Consider the following 8,919-nt stretch of genomic DNA (forward strand, 5'->3'; position numbering starts at 1 on the left):
AGACGCTGGCAGAGGGAGAAGCCGGCTCTCCTAGGGAGCCCCATGCAGGACTCGATCCCAGGACCCGGAGCCAAAGGCAGATGCTCAACCGCTGAGCCACCCAGGCGCCCAAGATTTTGTAATAAAATCTCCACTCATGAGAATGAATCTGAAGATTGTTAGAGACAAGAATGGGGCCTAGTATTAGATCAGGTGGTCAGGAAGTCTCTCTGTCCCGACAGGTGACAGCCACCTCTTGTTCTCAAGGAGGAATGTTCCAGGCTGGAAACAGCCACCGTGCGAATGCCTGGGGCGGGAACACGCTCAGGCTAGAAGAGCTGAGGAAAGGTCAGGGTGGCCAGAGCAGGGAACGCGGGTGGCCCAGCGGAGGGGGCGGGCCAGGCTCCAGGCTTCAGCCTCCACATTCCAGGCCCGCAGAGGGTTTCCGGCCAGGGGGGTTTACATTATGCTCTGAATTACTCTCTTTTCTGGCATAATTTCTGCCGGTCACTCACGAACAGGATGGGAATTCTCAGATGCTCACCCAGATTCCCAAATATTAAACTTGTACTAACTCCTGGAATCTGTCAATAGGACCTGATTTGGAAATAGGGTCACTGAGTATATCATCAATGTAAGAGGGGGTCGGGTCCCCCGGGGGGCTCAGCGGTGGAGCGCCTGCCTCCAGCTCAGGCCGTGACCCCGGGGTCCCGGGATCGAGTCCCGCATCCGGCTCCCTGCATGGAGCCTGCTTCTCCCTCTGCCTGTGTCTCTGCCTCCCTCTCTGGGTCTCTCATGAATAAATACATAAACTATTTAAAAACATTAAAAAGTAACTTAGAAAAATCACCTGCCCTACTGTTCAAGGTGCACACCGCGGTCAGCGGGCAGATAAGGAGAATCAGTGTTCAGACTGGCACAGCCAGGCCACCGTGAGGTCGCACCGTAAGGTCCCTGTCACTTGGAGGAGCCCTGTGCCTGCTTGTAGCCCCGGGGGCACCCAGTGCAGGCGCCTACAGGCCTCAGTGGCCTGGGCCCACTGGTCACTGTTTTGAGGCCCAAATGGCCCTGGATCAGGACTGGACAGGACCCTGTGTCTGTCGTGCCGTGAGCGCCTCCTGTTCCCTGTGCGTTTCCAGCCCACCTGGACTCCCTGCCCCAGTCCTGCAATGACGGGGACACGTCCCCCGTGGGCCTTCATGCGGGCTGAGCTGTGCCCTCCCCGGGTTCCTGAGCGGAGCCGCAGCCCCACAGCCGAGATGGGAACTGTGTGTGTAGGTAGTCATTAATGAGGTGATGGCAAAAATGAGGCCCCCGGGGTGAGTGACCTGTGGCCAGGCTGCTCTGACCTCTGACCTCCACCAGCCCCCTGCCCCCGGGTTTAGCGGGAGTCCCACAAGGTCAGTTTAGAGAACCCCCATCCCATGGCTGTCACCTGATGGAGTGCCGCATGCCACCCGACCCCCCAGCGCAGCCCAAGTCCTTGGCCTGCCTCCCTGCCTTCCGCGAGGCCCCGCCCCCATGCTCCCCACCCCCCCAGCTGTCAGCCCCCAGCTGTCCTCCTGTTTGGGGCCGAGCCCAGACTCTCTCCTTCCACCACACACCTGTCCACGGAGCCTGTGACTCTTGATCCTGGGGGCGTGAGTTCCAGCCCCACGCTGGGAGCGGAGATCACTTGCAACAGAAAGTCTTCCTTACCGGTTCACGGTTCACGCAGCCTGGGAGGCACAGCGTCCTTAACAGGAGGGGCCTGGCTCCCTCGACACACACGCGCATTCCTCACACTCGGGAGGCTGGTGGTCCAGCTACGGCGCGGGCCTGCGGAGGGCTCTTGGGAGCACCGGCACTTCAGTCCTCAAACCCGGGGCGGGGGTGGGCGTGGGGGACACGGCCATTCAGCGTTTGCAGACCTGCACCCGGTCTGACCGGTGGCCTAAGACGCGGGAGAGGCAGGGATGTGCACACAGGAGGCAGCAGTGTCCACACGGCCAGGAGCCAGGCCTCCGGAAGAGCCAGCCCTGACCAGGCCCCGACCTCAGACTTCCCCGACTGGGGGAGAACAGGTGTCTGGTGGTGGTGCTGGGCGGGTGTTTCCTGCCACTGCACCCAGGACCCCCAGGGCTGCAGAAGGCTGTGCAGCTCATGGAGGAGCAGGGGCCCGAGGAAGGTGGGAGTCGTTCTGGGGAGGTGGGATCGGGAGATGGGGGTCTTCTAGGTGCAGGACGCAGAGAGACTGTCCCCACGGGGCAGGGCAGCCTCTGGCCTCTGCCCACCCCAGTTCCAGGGCTCAGAGCCAATCTCTTTGGCCATTTTTTAAATTTTTTATTTTTTAAGATTTTATTTATTCATGAGACACAGAGAGAGGCAGAGACACAGGCAGCGGGAGAAGCAGGCTCCCTGTGGGGAGCTCGATGCAGGACTCGATCCCAGGACCCCGGGGTCACGCCCTGAGCTAAAGGCAGACGCTTAACTTCTGAGCCCCCTGGGCGTTCCCCCCACCTTTTTTTTATCCTTATGGTATTCATCTCCATAACAGAGATAAATAACCTGTATTTCTCTTCCTTGATTCAGGAAATTCATATGATATCTATTTTATTTTTTGACAATATCTATTTTATTATTTTATTTTATTTTTTTAATTTTTATATATTTATGATAGTCACAGAGAGAGAGAGAGGCAGAGACACAGGCAGAGGGAGAAGCAGGCTCCATGCACCAGGAGCCCGACGTGGGACTCAATCCCGGGTCTCCAGGATCACGCCCTGGGCCAAAGGCAGGCGCCAAACCGCTCCGCCACCCAGGGATCCCGACAATATCTATTTTAAATAGTAAAAATAAATGCCATGTATTGTCCCAACGACATTTTATTTGTAAGCTGTATTGCTGCAGTTCCCACACTGTACAATCACCCATTTGAAGTGGACCATTGGGTGACTTTCGGTGTATTCACAGAGTCGCACAACTATCACCAGTCACTTTTAGGACATTCTTATCACCACAGCAAGAAGCCCTTATCGGCCACTTGTCCATCTTCTCCGGCAGCTGTTTATTCGGATCCTTTGACCCCTTTTAAACTGGGTCGTCTTCAACAACTGAGTGGCTGTATATATTCTCAATACTGCACCCATGACAGGGTTTGCAGATATTTCCTCCCATTCTGTGGGGTGTCTTTTCACTGTCTCCATGGTGTGTCTTGCACAAAAGTGCTTCGATTCCTCAGTTTTGATAAGCTCCAATTTACGTGTATTTTTCCTGTTGTCACTTGTGCTTTTGGCATCGGATCTAAAAAACCAGTGCCAAATCCAAGTCATGAAAACCGTCCCCAGGTTGTCTTCAAAGTGTTTCAGGATTTTAATTCTTTTTTAAAGAAATATTTTATTTATTTATTCATGAGACACAGAGAGGCAGAGGGAGAATGCTGGCTCCCTGCGGGGAGCCCGACGGGGGACTCGATCCCAGGAATAAGTTTTGAAATCAGGAAATACAAATCTTCCAACTTGGTTTTTTGAGATCTTCTTGGCTATTTAGGATCCTTTAAAATTCCCCATGAGGGCAGCCCAGGTGGTGCAGCGGTTTAGCGCCACCTTCAGCCCAGGGCGTGATCCTGGGGACCCGGTATCGAGTCCTACGTCAGGCTCCCTGCATGGAGCCTGCTTCTCCCTCTGCCTGTGTCTCTGTCTCTCATGAATAAATAAATAAAATCTTTTAAAAAATAAAAAATAAATAAAATTCCCCATGAATGTTAGGGTCAGCTTTTCCATTTCTGCAAGAGGGCCGTTAGGGTTGTGGTAGGGACTGCTTCGGATCTGCAGACGGCCGTGGGGGAGTACTGACGTCTTAACACTGGTAAATATTCTGATCTGTGAACACAGGCTGACTTTGTTTATTTGGGTCCTTATTTTTTAAAAAAGATCTTATTTATTCATGAGAGACACATAGAGAGAGAGGCAGAGACACAGGCAGAGGGAGAAGCAGTTTCCCTGCGGGGAGCCCGAAGTGGGACTCGATCCCGGGACCCCGGGGTCATACCCTGAGCTGAAGGCAGATGTTCAACCGCTGAGCCCCCCGGGCACCCATCGTGGGTCTTTAATGTCTTTCGGCGATGTTTTGTAATTTTCAGCGTACAAGTCCTACACTTCCTTAATTAAGTGTATTCCCGGCTGTTACTCCTTTGGATGTGGGGAGTGAGTCTCCTGGTCTGTGAACATGGGATGTCTATTTCTTTTTTTTTTTTTTTTAAGATTTTAGTTATTTTTGAAAGAGAGAGAGCACAAGGGTGGGGGCAGAGGGAGAGGAAGAAGCTGACTCCTCTCTGGGCAGGGAGCCCGGTGCAGGACTCGATCCCAGGACCCTGAGATCGTGACCTGAGCTGAAGGCACCCGGGTGCCCCAGGATGTCTATTTCCTTGAGTTCTCTCTTTTTTCTTTCTTTCTTTCTTTCTCTTTCTTTCTTTCTTTCTTTCTTTCTTTCTTTCTTTCTTTCTTTTTCTTTCTTTCTTCTTTCTTTTTCTTTCTTTTTTCTTTCTTTACTTTCTCTTTCTTTTTTTCTTTCTTTTTTCTCTTTTCTTCTTTTTCTTTCTCTTTCCTTTATTTTTTTCCTTTCTTTCTTCCTCCCTTTCTCTCTCTCTGTCTCTCTCTCTCTCTTTCCTTCTTCTTATAAATATGTAGAAAGAGCTCTACTATGAAGGATGAGCTCACGCAGTCGTGGAGGCTGAGCAGTCCCACCGTCTGCCATCTGCAGGCTGAAGTCCCAGGGAAGCCAGCCCCACTGCGGAGGCCAGAGGAGCCCGAGAGCGGATTCTCCACGGCGGGAGAAGGTGGCTGTCCCAGCTCAAGGACAGAGCGGGTCCACCCTCTTTCAACAGTGATTTGTCACGTTCAGCGTGTGAGTCTTAAACTCACAACTTTTTACACTCCCTGCCAGCTCTTGGCTTTGTAAAGCAGGCCTAGGGGGCTGGGCCCCTCTCCCCGTCCTTCCCGGCGTGGCCCACGCACTGCCTCCGGGGACCGCCGCGGTGCTCCCAGCGCCCACTTGCCAGCAGGTGCGCCGCGCTGTTCAGGACCCGCACCCGCGTGAGCAGAGACTCCTACGGCGGCCTGAGGGGGTGCCCGCTGCTTCATCGTCACCTGACCGGGCAGGGCCAGCCTCCGGACCAGGATTCCACCTCCAGCCTCCGCCTGTCCCCGCCACCCGGCCCGCTCCTCCCGCCAGGCAAGCAGCCCAACCTTGGGACGTCAGGCTGAACCACGTCAGACTGCTGATGTGTGACCTTATTCGACCTACAAACAATGGCAATTTCATATGATTTCACTTGTTTAAAACAAACAAACAAAAAAAAGAGCTGGGATTTGAAGCAGGTGCCTGAGTGTATTTATCCAGTGGGCGTGGATTTATCCAGCTGCGCGTGAGCCAAGTACACCTGGGCGCTCCTGGCATCTTCTGAGCCAAAGGATGCGGCGTGTGCTGAGATGGGGGCCCCGCTTCGGGGGAGTGCTCCTGTGCTCCAACGGTACGTCCCACGGGGACGGAGGGCAGTTCCCCCCCTGCCCCGGTGCATGCCTATGAGTCATCCGTCCTGTGGGGACCCATGGCAAGGCACGGGTACGGGTGTGACGGAGGCTGGGCCGGGCACCTCTCCTGATGGGCTCTGCGGACACGCAGTGGCTCGATTTTCGGGCCTGTCCTGCTGCTCCTAGAACAGCCTGCACGGAAGGCAGCACCCGGTGGGCCTCAGGACTGTCCGGGGGAAACGCTTCCATCACAGGAGCAGTGGTGGCGGGAGAGGCCCTGGAACAGGGATGGTGACTCAGCCTCGGGCGAGCGGTCCCAAGGTCACACCACGGATGCTGTGCTGTTTTGTGTGTGTGGTGTGTGCAAGGGCACGCCTCGCCTCGGCACGGAAGAGGTGGTTTTTTTTTTTTTTTTTAAAGATTTTATTTATTTATTAGAGGCAGGGAGAGAGAGAGGCAGAGACACAGGCAGAGGGAGAAGCAGGCTCCATGCAGGGAGCCCGACGCAGGACTCGATCCCGGGTCTCCAGGATCAGGCCCTGGGCTGAAGGCGGCGCTAAACCGCTGAGCCCCCGGGCTGCCCGAAGTGGTGGTTTTTTACCTCCAAATGGTGCTGGAGCAACACGATGTGCACACGGAACCGTAGCTAACCCCACGCCACACAGCCTCTGTGAGCCACGGACCCAACGTGAGGAGGGCGAGACCACCCAGCTTATGGCAAAGAGTATCGGCGGGAACCTGGGGGGGAAGATCCCGCAAACGGGGGCCAGAAAACACTGTCCGCAGACCCAAGGCTGATACGCTGGGACCCGATTAAGTTCCAGAGACAGCCCTGAGCGGGGAGAGGCCAGCCTCGGGCCAGAGAAGCACCCGCAGCGCCCATCGACCACGGCTGCCTCTGTGCACCACGTGTCACCAACTCCCGTGACACAGAAGAAAAAGACAGTGTTTCATTTTGTATAAAAACGGGCCAAGCCTGGAACAGGTGCCTCCCGGGAGGCTGAGTGGCTGAGGGGCCACAGCATGAGCCCGCGCCCGCCAGGAGAGCCTCAGCGACCCAAACTGGAGCGGCCTCCCCCGGACTCAACCGCTGTGCCCCCCAGACCTGAGCTGCCCCCCCGCCCCCCACTGCCTCGGCCACCCCGCCGGGCCTTGGTCTATTGTCCACACGCCTGAGGCTCGACCTCAAGCACATCAATCAGATCGCTCCCCCCGTGCAAATCCGTCCTTGGGCCCCCGGGCCCTGCGGGATGTCCCCCCACTCCCTCCGGCGCGGTGTGCCCTCAACGGCTGTGCCAACTGCTGCCGCCCGCCTCCGTGGGCGCTCCCCCCGGCTCCCCCACCCCAGCACCGTCCTGAGCGGGGCCTGCGGGGCCAGCCAGCGGCCCTCCCTGAGCCTGCGGCCGCCCACACTCCGGCCCGGCGGGGACTGCCCCCTGCCGGTCCCCAGCAAGGACCACAGCTCCCGGGATGGACACGCGGTGAGTGGGAAGGGAGCCGAGGCGTCAGGGGTGCCCATAGGGATCCGGGTGCACCCAGCAGGGACTCCTCTGCCTGCCCCACCCCACCCGGGGGTGTCCTCCTGCGCCTCCCGCTCTTGCAGCCATGGGGCGCAGGCCGCTCCCCCGCTCCCCCGCTCCCTTCTCTCGGGCTGCAGACGGCAAGTCCGCTGTGTCCAAGCCACACTGAGCGCTGAGAAGCAGCCTGGCCAGAGCAAGGCAAGTCAGACGTAACGGTTCCGTTTCTGGAAAACTTAAAACCTGGGGACATAGGGCAGCCCGGGGGGCTCAGTGGTTTGGCGCCACCTTCAGCCCAGGGTGTGACCCCGGGGTCCCGGGATCGAGTCCCACATCGGGCTCCCCGCCACCGCATGGAGCCTGCTTCTCCCTCTGCCTGTGTCTCTGCCTCTCTCTGGGTCTCTCATGAATAAATAAATAAAATCTTAAAAAAAAAAAAAAACCCTAGGACACTGTCGTGTTTAAGGAAGTTTAAGGAAGCGGGTTTAAGGAGCTGGTGACAACCGAGGGACCGCAGCTGCTGAGTGGCTTCCTCTGGGAAGAGAAGAGCCCTGTGGGGAGGCCAGACACACCACGTAAGCAAACAGGTACCTGATAGCGTGTCATTCACCTTGGAACCCCAAGGACAAATCCCACTTCACGGTGGCATATTGATTTTGATTTTTTTTAAGATTTTATTTATTCATTAATGAGAGACACAGAGAAAAAGAGAGAGAGAGAGGCAGAGACACAGGCAGCGTTGGCAGCGTCGTGCAACCACGTGCCCTGGGACAGCGGTCAACCACCAAGGCGGTTTCCTCAATTCTCGAAAGGTGGTGTGTGACCCGGGACACAGCCCGATCCCACGAGGTCCCTCCACCGCTGCCATGTCCGGGCTGCCCCAAAGCCCCGCACCTGTTCGGACCGGCGAGGAGGGGCTGGACCTCCGTGACCCTCCGTGACCCAGACTGCCTCCCACTTCCAGTCCCCAGAGTGTCTCATCTCCACGTCTCCCCGGGGGGCTCGGCGCTCGATCCCCAGGGGCTTGTCTGCAGCCGCCGGTCCCCGAGCCCCCTCTCCATCGACGCCCACTTCTCAGAGCCCTGGTCTCACCCCGAGGCGCAGCTGAGGAGCCTAAGTGCCAATGGGCCTCTCCTCGAGCCGGCCCACTCGGTGCCCCCTACGGGCGGTGCCGGCCGAGCCTGGGGCACCCACACCGTGGGGAGGCCCAGCCGAGGACCCGGGGCACCCTCTCCTGCCGCTGCCGCATGGCGGAGTCCACAGGCCGGAGCTGCACACCGAAAGCTCCCAAGCTCACACGTCTGGGGCTTCCTGACGGTCTCGACGTCTCTGCGTGTTTGGGAATTTCCATAATAAAAAATTAAAATGCTGTTTCTTTCATGAAATGATGGTGAAATTTGACAAGAGCATTTGAAACGGTCTCACTTGGCAAATCACAAGCGAAGACTCCCACGCGGATCAGGGCCGTGTCTTTGGGAAAAGCCCCGTGTCTGGGCAGTGCTGGGCTACAGGTGCGCCCCCTGCGATGGCCCCCCAAGTTACCCCATGCCCCCTGGGACGGCCCCGAGTCACCCTGCACCCCTGGGACGGCCTGTCTGTTCCAGAAGCGAACGTGTGGTTCTATCCTGTTCGTGCAGTGAATCAAGACCTTACTTTTTAGGAATCATTTGCAGTTGTATCCCCTTTCGGTAAATGAGGAACCCTGAACATCACGAATGGTGACGAGGTAATTAACCACTTAGTGTAGACGCTGCAATCACGTCACCCATCTTTCTCTAATAGGAGCTCATTCAAAAGTGAATTTTGAGCAATTTGCAGGCATAGGTGACCCCGTTCCCCCGTAAGAAACCTTTTAGGAGTGTTGCCTACTACACACACAGCGAGCTGGTGAGTTAGGGCCCCGTGTCGAGGGC

The sequence above is a fragment of the Canis lupus genome, chromosome 31, assembly GCF_003254725.2.
Source record: "Canis lupus dingo isolate Sandy chromosome 31, ASM325472v2, whole genome shotgun sequence".
Lineage (NCBI taxonomy): Eukaryota > Metazoa > Chordata > Mammalia > Carnivora > Canidae > Canis > Canis lupus.